The 9,156-nt window shown below is 32.5% G+C and overlaps 1 protein-coding gene across 2 annotated transcripts in view; it reads right to left on the bottom strand.

The window, feature by feature from the left end:
- LOC130901438 (extracellular serine/threonine protein CG31145) overlaps positions 1-9,156 on the bottom strand; it is a 210,419-nt gene that overhangs the window by 14,819 nt on the left and 186,444 nt on the right. The gene's annotated exons all lie outside the window — the stretch shown is intronic.

Genomic DNA, 9,156 nt, shown 5'->3' with positions numbered 1-9,156 from the left:
CCAACCTACATTTCAAGGAAATCTGAGCAGATCCGTTGACGCAAGAGCTTTTGGTCAGGAGTCAGATTTTTTGGCATCAACTTCGCACAAATTTTTGTCATATTTAATTCCTCGTGTAAAATTTTTGTAACCGTTTCATTATCGGCGTTTACAGCCTCGGCAATCATCCGGATGCTCATTCGACGATCTGCACTCACAATTTGGTTGATTTTGGTCACTGTTTAGTGCTCTCTCGGTCCTCACTAAAGCGCTTACACCACTCATAAACACACGCTCGAGATAGAGAATAGCAACAATTTTTAGCACTCAATCGGAGTTTTTTTTTTAGTTAAGGAAAAACTTTCTACCTACAGAAAATTAAGGGCATACTATGAGCAAAATATAGAAGAATAGGAATTAACCAAACCATCTGTCAGGCTTACATTGAAGGGTGGTCTGTAGGTTTCATTATGTTCACTGCTTTTGACTTATATATCTAGGGATTTTTGGCTGATGGACTATTACTATGTGGTGTATAAGAAAACCGCAATTAATTTAAATGGAGCGGGAAGTTGCTCATGAAGATAGGAATCTCAAGCTAGATAACAAAAATTTTATTTTTTCAATGCCTTACAAGAAAAATCTGCAGATGATTGGAAACGTGTATAAAGCATATAACATGTTTCGAAAATGAAATGTGGAACATGGTAGATTTCTCTTTCTTTCTCTAATATTTAACAATTTTTTTTTTATTTTTGATATCATTGTTTGATAGCGGACATGGAGCATAAGTCACGAGCTGACCACACATTACATCATTGCAAAACGTCATCAATCTGCGTTGGGTTACCGCTACGTAAACGTTACTGTCGTTAATGTTTCTTTCCCAAAATATGAATTACAAAGCATAATTCGTTTCCTGGAAGATGAAAGGAATATTGCATCGGAAATTTATAGGCGACTAAACAATGTTTATAACTAAAACTGCATGACTGATATATCGAAATTTTTGAAATAGTCGAAATAGTGCACGATAAATTGAATAGAAAGTAACTAAGAAAGTAAATGTGTCGTTACACACGACCTTGTTAAAACGAGATGTCATAGGTTTACCATATTTGCCTTGTCTTTAAAACTTTCACATACTCTGTCATCAAAGAAGTTTGGACTTCGATGGGCCCCAAAAATTATTACGAACGGCACCAAAACAGGAGAGAGAGAGAGAACAGAAGATGAAACGTGGATTCAATACGACAGACCGGAAACAAAACGTCAATCACACCGATGGACGTATCCATATTCCCCAAACAAACCACAAAAGTACAAATTAACCTTTAGTGATAGAAAGTTGCTACCGCGTTTTAGGACCAAAAAGGTGTTTTGCTTGTACAGTACCTGAAGCCACTATTGATGCAGCTGTTTATTGTGAAACTTTAGGTTTGTAGAGAATCATTAAAAGCTAATGAAGTGGAATGTTAGCTTTTGGAATAGTGCTAATCTATGACCAAACACTGCTGGTGTAACCAAACGGCCCCTTATTTCAATAGGACATTTCCATTATCATATATCATACGATTCTGATTTAGCACCTAGAGACTTTCGCATTTTATCAGAACTGGAGACGTAGCTAAGAGGACAGCGCTTCCAAACTAATTAAGATTTCCGAAACAACAGACAATGTAAAACTTGTCTAGGTACACAATAATTATATTGAAAAGTGAACTTGAGTATAACAGAATTTTTTAAATAAATTTATTGTTTCATATTAGCTTTCTTAGCCTTTTTTTGGCCATTCGGAGGTTTAAGAAGAAACGACCCACGTATTTTGGATATCAAGAAATAACAAAAAAAACAGATGGAATCACTATAATGTTTTTGAAAAGACAAAACTGTTGAATTTATCATTTTGTAATCTATTGATGAAACCTGATAACAATTACTTACAAGACTACAGAACATTCGTTCTCGTAAAAAATATCTGTTTCGCTAATATAAAATTCTCGTAAAAGTATTTGTTTAGGATGAACTAATAGTGATTTATCTGTTTATATATAGAGAATATAAAGTCACATATGTTGTCGCAGTAAGGTACATAATAAAGCATTAAGAGAAGTTCATAAAACGTCTCCAAGCTTTATTACCGAGGCGAGTTCGCCTGTTGTGGATCATAGCTGTCATAGATAATTACGTCTACGCGAGTTTTACAATTTAATACATTAGTGCTGTCGTGAATTATGAAAGTAGAAGTGTATTTGGCATGTACATGAATCTTATGAATTTAATTCCTAAATTTTTATGAATCCTTTCACATATTTTACAGCGCTAGTGTATGGTCATAGTTAATAGAATAATTCAATGAATATAAGAGACGTATACACTATTCATGATACCACTACACCAATATTCAAAATTACTCTATATGAAGTGCGTTTATTTTTTGTTTGATACAGTTTTTAACAATTTTACATTATTTATATTTATTCTATGATTACAGCTGGCAGTGTGCCCGATTTTGCTGTCCATTAATATTTTAAATGAGCTGAGTGCTCTTTAAACCGGATATTAGCAGACCTCTTAGTTTGCCCAACATACTTCTAGTCAATAGTCTAAAAATAGTACTTTATCGTTCGGATTTCCCAATAATTGTTATAATGGTTTGTTAGATTTGTTCTATAAACTTTTATTTTCAATAAACCGGATTGGTAGGTACCTGAACAAATTCTTTCTGTTTTCTTTTTCGATTTCACAAAGAAATTTCATAAACCTATGAAGATTGATCAACTCATCTACAATTTTCTTGCAATAACCGTCAAGTACAGTAAAATCCTTAATTTATGTGTATTTCAAAGAAAATTCATCAAACGATATATTAGGTAATGGGGACTGACCTTTATATATTGGATTACGGAATTCTGAAATCAAATAAACAAATGTAGATTGGTTTGGATATAATTTAACATTGACCGCATGCTGCGGCGATGTAATTTCTGAAATTAAAAAATTAAAAATACGGCTATGAAGGACTTCATTTGATAGTATAGTCGAATGAATACCTTAGTAGTACCTTAGTATCAACAGAAGGAACAGTTATCTAATTGAATACATTTTTCAATGCAATTTTGAGAATTGATTCGAGTGATAGAACGGTGAGAACCAAATAGCTCTTTTCGTATTTCAAAGATGATCAGAAATATTTGGGGATATGCATCAAAGGGATAAAAAACCTATAAATTGCATCGAACCGCACCTCTGGCTATAACAGCTCGTCGCTATACAGATTTTACTCGACTGCTTGCACTAGACTTATTCTAGAAATGTGATGCAACCCGATAGGCCCTTACCGTGATTCAAAACTGGCAACTACATAGGTAACTTTTGTGATAGTTACACTTACCGGACATTTATCCTTGAATTATCATTGACGAAATATGGAAAAAGTTCCCGATGATAAATTAGAAGGAGATTGAGATTTATTGAGACCTAAGAGGAAGTTCCACAATAGATGTTTGCATAGCATCGTCTTCTCTATAATCTAAAAAATCGTTAGAAGTTGTCTTCCGTGTGTCCTATTGCCAAAAAGAAATAATAAGAATTGTATTGGTTGCATTATAATGTGCTGACTAGAAATTATTTAGAATGTTTACTGTTCTTCGCATTGCGTTAATAGTTTTCGTTCTCGCAAATTCATAACAATATTATATTAACATTAATTCCATATCTACTAACATTGATGTTTATGAACCAGTGGTTATGAACTGGACTATCTTGGTTTTGATAATTTAACGAGAGGGATGCTATGACTCTTCAAGTTCATTTACCAAACGAATCTAGATTACACAAAGGATGAAACCCTTCACCAAGAGTATAATAATTTTTTTTGATAATCAATATTCAATTTTAATGCTTGTGAGTTCAAAAGTTTTCGTTCACAGACCTTTACGGTCTAAATATTCGCCAGGTTGAGACAGAAATAGGGCTTGTTACTGGATCTGGATAAGAAGTCCACCAGGCACATGGGAAAGGTTTATATATTATATGTATAAATATAATTAGAAATTGTGGCCCCCGAATAATTCGAATTTTGGGTGGATTCGCACTCTCATTAAAAATCTTTAAAATTTTGGTGGCAGCGACTTTCTAAATTAGGTTGATCTTGATTCACAGATTATTATTTTAAATAAATAAAACCGACAGCAATGAGGTACATATAGCATACGAATTTTGCTCAAAAGTAATGGGAGTATTTCTAGACCCTAATTTATTGAGTTTGTTACATATTTATGAATACCATCACTGATACCTTGAAAATTTTTATTGGATCCAACACTTTGTAACTTGAATATTTCATTTGGAGCTTTAGTCTCTGGATTTGAATTAAAATCGGATTGACGGCCTTCTAAAAAGGTTGTTCTGGCAGAAAACATGCTTATAACAGCTTCAGCTGTATGTGGATTTTTTTGTTTGTAACTCTCCTTTGAACTAGGAGCAAGTGGCTTATTTGATAAAAATTTTGTTTGGCAGAGGATTCGAACCTCCGATCTCCGTGTTGGAAATTAAGCATTTCGACAAACAAATAAAAAGAATAATACTAATAATATTGTAAAAAAAAGCGTTAGGCGTTTTGTTCCATATTTCTCGTACATCGAGCGCTCGACGCTTTGTTGACAATAATACTAGTATTTGTCATTCATTATTGTTTTAAGCTTTTTTAAAAATTTCTTTTAGATTTATTAAGAATAAAATTTTTTTCGGGTTTGAAGAGCACATATTAATTCGAATTGTTCGACTAAACTTTTAGCGGTAGAAGTGATGTCATCTGGTATCTCTGAAGAACTGCAGGGTTTCAGAAAGAACAAGTTTGCTATATATGCTGTTTTTGTGATCCACCAAATTACGGAAAAGGGATAGGGACAGCTAACAACTCCACTGAAGAGAAGGAAGATTCACCCCAACACATATATCAGAACGGAAAATGAGGTGAGCAATAAAATACCTGTGACGGACGGTATCAGACAAGGAAACAGCCTCGGCACGATCTTGCTCAGAATCATAATGGATGAGATTATAAACGAGGTAAAGCAAGCTGGATACCGGGAAACAAAGAAATAAAAATAGTATGTATGTTGATGATGCAGTGATCATCTTAGAAGACGGCGATAACTTACAAAGGTTACTGTATAGGTTTGAACAACTAGCAGAAACTTTTAACATGCAAATATCCCTGAAGAAAATCAAATCTTTTACGGTATCCAGAGAACCGAGAAGATTTAAATTCGCAATATACCATCTTAGTGTAGAACAAGGGATGTCATTCAAACTGTAGGAGCGAACATAACAAGTAATAGAAATCTAAAGAATAAAACTAATGCTTAAACAACAGAGGCGACAGAATGTCAGATGACAGGTTGGAAAAGATAGCAAATGAAGGAAAACCGCATACATCCCGACCACCAGGTCGACCACCTATAAGAAGGTATGAAAGCTGGTCTTCATCATCCCAGCAGCAGCAAGGCAACAATTGATGCAAGTCTTAACGTACGATGAAGAAGAAGAAGATATCAACTCGAAGATGTTCTTCAACGTAATTTATATTCTGAGGAATTTTGGCACCAAATTTTTAGTATAGATGTATCTTTAATATAAAAAGTTATATTTGCAATTGAATTGTATCAATACAAAGAATTGAAAGTATCTGTAAATTAAAAAAAATTCGTCATTAAAACATTGTTTACGTTTTTACTATTAATTTTATCATTTTCTTTGCATTTTGCGACCTATTTACTTTCTTTGCAAAGCTGCTTCCTAAGGTACTTTCCTTGTTCTTACTTCTTTTCGTTTTGTCGGCTTCTGCCGCCTAAATACCACTAATTGCATATGAATCATTTCCTTATTGCTTTAAACTTATAATAAATATAATTAATAAGAATTTTGTTGATACTGAAGGTTTGGGTAATTTGAATAAATCAGATTTTTCTTTAATAATATAAGTTTCTCAAGTTCCAATTCCCTTCACTTAATTACCAACGTTCTCACAACAATTTTTGATTAATTTCTCGATTTTTGCTTCGACTACTTTTTAATTTCATATCTTTGTTCGTTTGCAAAACTAATTGGAATAGTTTTGTAAAATTCATCATCCAATCCCGACTTACCATTAATATATTAAGAAATAAATGAAAACAAATATTGTACACTAAAAGTATTAAAACATGTTATGAAATAATTTGTTAGAGACAGAAAGTACAGCGGCTATTATAGATTTGATATCAATTTTCTTCCACTTCAACTAATGAATTTATAGAGATAAGCTACGAGAACGATGTAAAACTTCCAGCGTTCAAATGAACAATACTTATATAATACGCATGTGTTTTTGATAAACTCCATTAACCCTTGGCTAATGTAGGACTTTCAATGTTTCCGCTCACGCAACTTCGTTCTTTTATCTTCTTATCCATTGTGAAAATCGGAAAGACCCGAGATGAACAAAAAAAATAAAGACCCACAAACTTTATGTGAGTAGAGGATAGTTGTGATAGAAAGAATATTATCAATCGTACTTTTTGAATAATCGATCTTTGCTTCATGTATGCGCATTCATAAATTGAACGCTATGGTGGAAGTTAAGTCGCAAAGTGTTTTGTTTTCCTGTGAGGGATGACATAAAGTAGACGCTGCTAATCTCTGCTACAAAATTTGACGCTTATTCGCCCTCTTGTCGTATCATTAGATTAGTAGTGAAACTTTGAACAAACCTATACATTTCTCCAAGTTTTGCTATTTAGTATTGTAAGCTTCACAAAAAAAATTTCAACATTAACATCGTTTAAAGTTTTACATTTTCAACAGAACAATAGTTTCGAAAGTTGCTTGCTATTTATCGAGAAGAGCACAAAATGTAAAGGGGATGTAATATCCATTTTCTAAAGGGTGAATAGTAAATATCTAGAAAAAATGTGCAAAAAACTGAATGTCCAGTTCATGTATATTTTTTCTTTGCTGAACGAATACTAAAGGTTAGATACGTACCACAATATGTTAGTCACAAATTAATAAAAAATCACCTTCTCTAATTGTTCTAATATTAATTTCAGCATATTCGTAATTCTTTCGGCAGTTTTTGGTAAATGATTTCCCTCTCACATTCATTTATTTACTGTATTTATATATTTGCAATGTTTTCTAAAAACAGAATGTATTATTTTAGATGGCACTTTTGATGTAGCTTCTGTAGCCTTTCGTTTTACTCTGTTACTTATAATTTGTCGGCTAGATTCTTTAATCTATTTATGTTACAATTCACAAGGAGAAATTAAATTTTTGGTTCCAACCGTAAAAATCTTCGCCTTCTAAGAACGTATAGCACATCTCTGGTAATTTCGGTGCTCTTTAAAATTTTGTCTTTTATGAATTTGTCGGACTGTTTCACTAATGACTTTTAACTTGATTTTTATTGCGATATGAGAAACATCCGTCTCACAGACGGATATGGGAATTCTGCTTTTTTGTGAACTCACTGAATATTTCAAGACATCTATTCACCTCACCTCATTTTCTTTTATTAATTAGCACACAAGACATTTCTTAGGTAATCAATGTATCAATAACAGACAACTTGATCATAAAATTATTTATTTTTTTTTACTGTCAAACACAAAAGATTATATTACAAATGTCACGGAGAAGTGCCTAGTAGAAAGAGAAATATCAAAAATTTTGTTAATATTATCATTCGAAAGTAAAAACTATGAGAAAATAATGTCAAATCTTACAAAGAAGTAGTTTATAGGAAGAGGTAACATGACTAATATCTTAATTACAATCAGTGAAATACAAGAAAATCTGTTCAACGTCCGGAGAAAGGCTGCAAACATCCAGTAACAATGAAAAGTAGAGTTAAACTGAAGCAGGTGCGAAAACCTACCTTTCACTCGCTCCCTTGTGAGGTCTAGTACTAAATCTATAAACTTAATCCGTCTGATAGATGGGTGTTTCGGTTAAATGGTTGAACTACCTTACTATAATACGAAAATACAATATTTATGACAGAATGAAAATAAAACAAGATACAAGATACAATATTTCAAATAGCAAAACATATTCTGTGTATGCGCTTTTCTGTTATTAGGTGATAATGTTAATCTCTCAGGTAGCAGGTACTTAGCGCGTATGTATACAGGAGTAGACGACATGAAAATAATGCTGTGATATAAATGAATTTTCTCATACGACCCCTCGTTTCTAAGTTATAAGAATTTAAAGTTGCGAAATCAGAATATTTATTTAAGTATATTTTCTAAATGATACATTCAAAAACTATGAATGTCTAAAGGATGATTACGTATTTCCATGTAGTATGTTTGACGGAATAAATAATTCTACACTACTATCCGAAGGCCAGGGGCAGCTTATGCCCAATGGTTAGCAATACTTAACTTTTAAAGGGCAACTTGTACAATCTAAAGATAGCAAAAATGAAATTTTCAATCGATTTTTTAACAAAAAGGTACTCTTTGCTTAACTCGATAAAATGTATGGTTTGGGAGATATTTAGATCGTTGTACCTCTGATTGTTCTAAATCCTTTTTGTGAATCTTCTATGGTTTTTTCATAGTTCGTCTCCAAGTCTGTTTTCTATTATTCTTGTATATATGGTTCGTTAATTTTTTTATTGTAGCTACTTTACTGTTGTTACTTTTCATATTCACAGTATATCTGTTATATCTTCCACTATATCTCTGGATTCTTTTTCAGTTAATTAATTTCTTAATAATTTACTGATCCCACTATTACTTAGCCATTTTTTATTTTTTTGTTAACTTGAAAACGTACCCCATTCATATTTTGACCTCTTCATAAGTTTTTATAATAAACGCAGCTACATCACATTTATTTGAAAAAAAGGCTGGTTTATTTATCTATGAAGCTTGACTTTGATCTCAGTCCTAGTTTCTTCACGCAAAAATAAGGCGTAATGAGAATACGACAAAGTAACGCCCTCATATGTAACAGCTAAAATCTACTTTCAGTATCCTCAATATTTCTGACTACATTCACTTCCCGGTATACAATTCCTTTTTGTAAGATTTCTGTTTAAAAATGTACAAAACAAATTAGGGTGTTTTGATTCCTAAATTATGAATATACCTTATTGGAGCCCTAGAGGCAAAATATGTC

The sequence above is a fragment of the Diorhabda carinulata genome, chromosome X, assembly GCF_026250575.1.
Source record: "Diorhabda carinulata isolate Delta chromosome X, icDioCari1.1, whole genome shotgun sequence".
Classification (NCBI taxonomy): domain Eukaryota; kingdom Metazoa; phylum Arthropoda; class Insecta; order Coleoptera; family Chrysomelidae; genus Diorhabda; species Diorhabda carinulata.
This window is presented reverse-complemented; position numbering and strand designations above follow the sequence as displayed.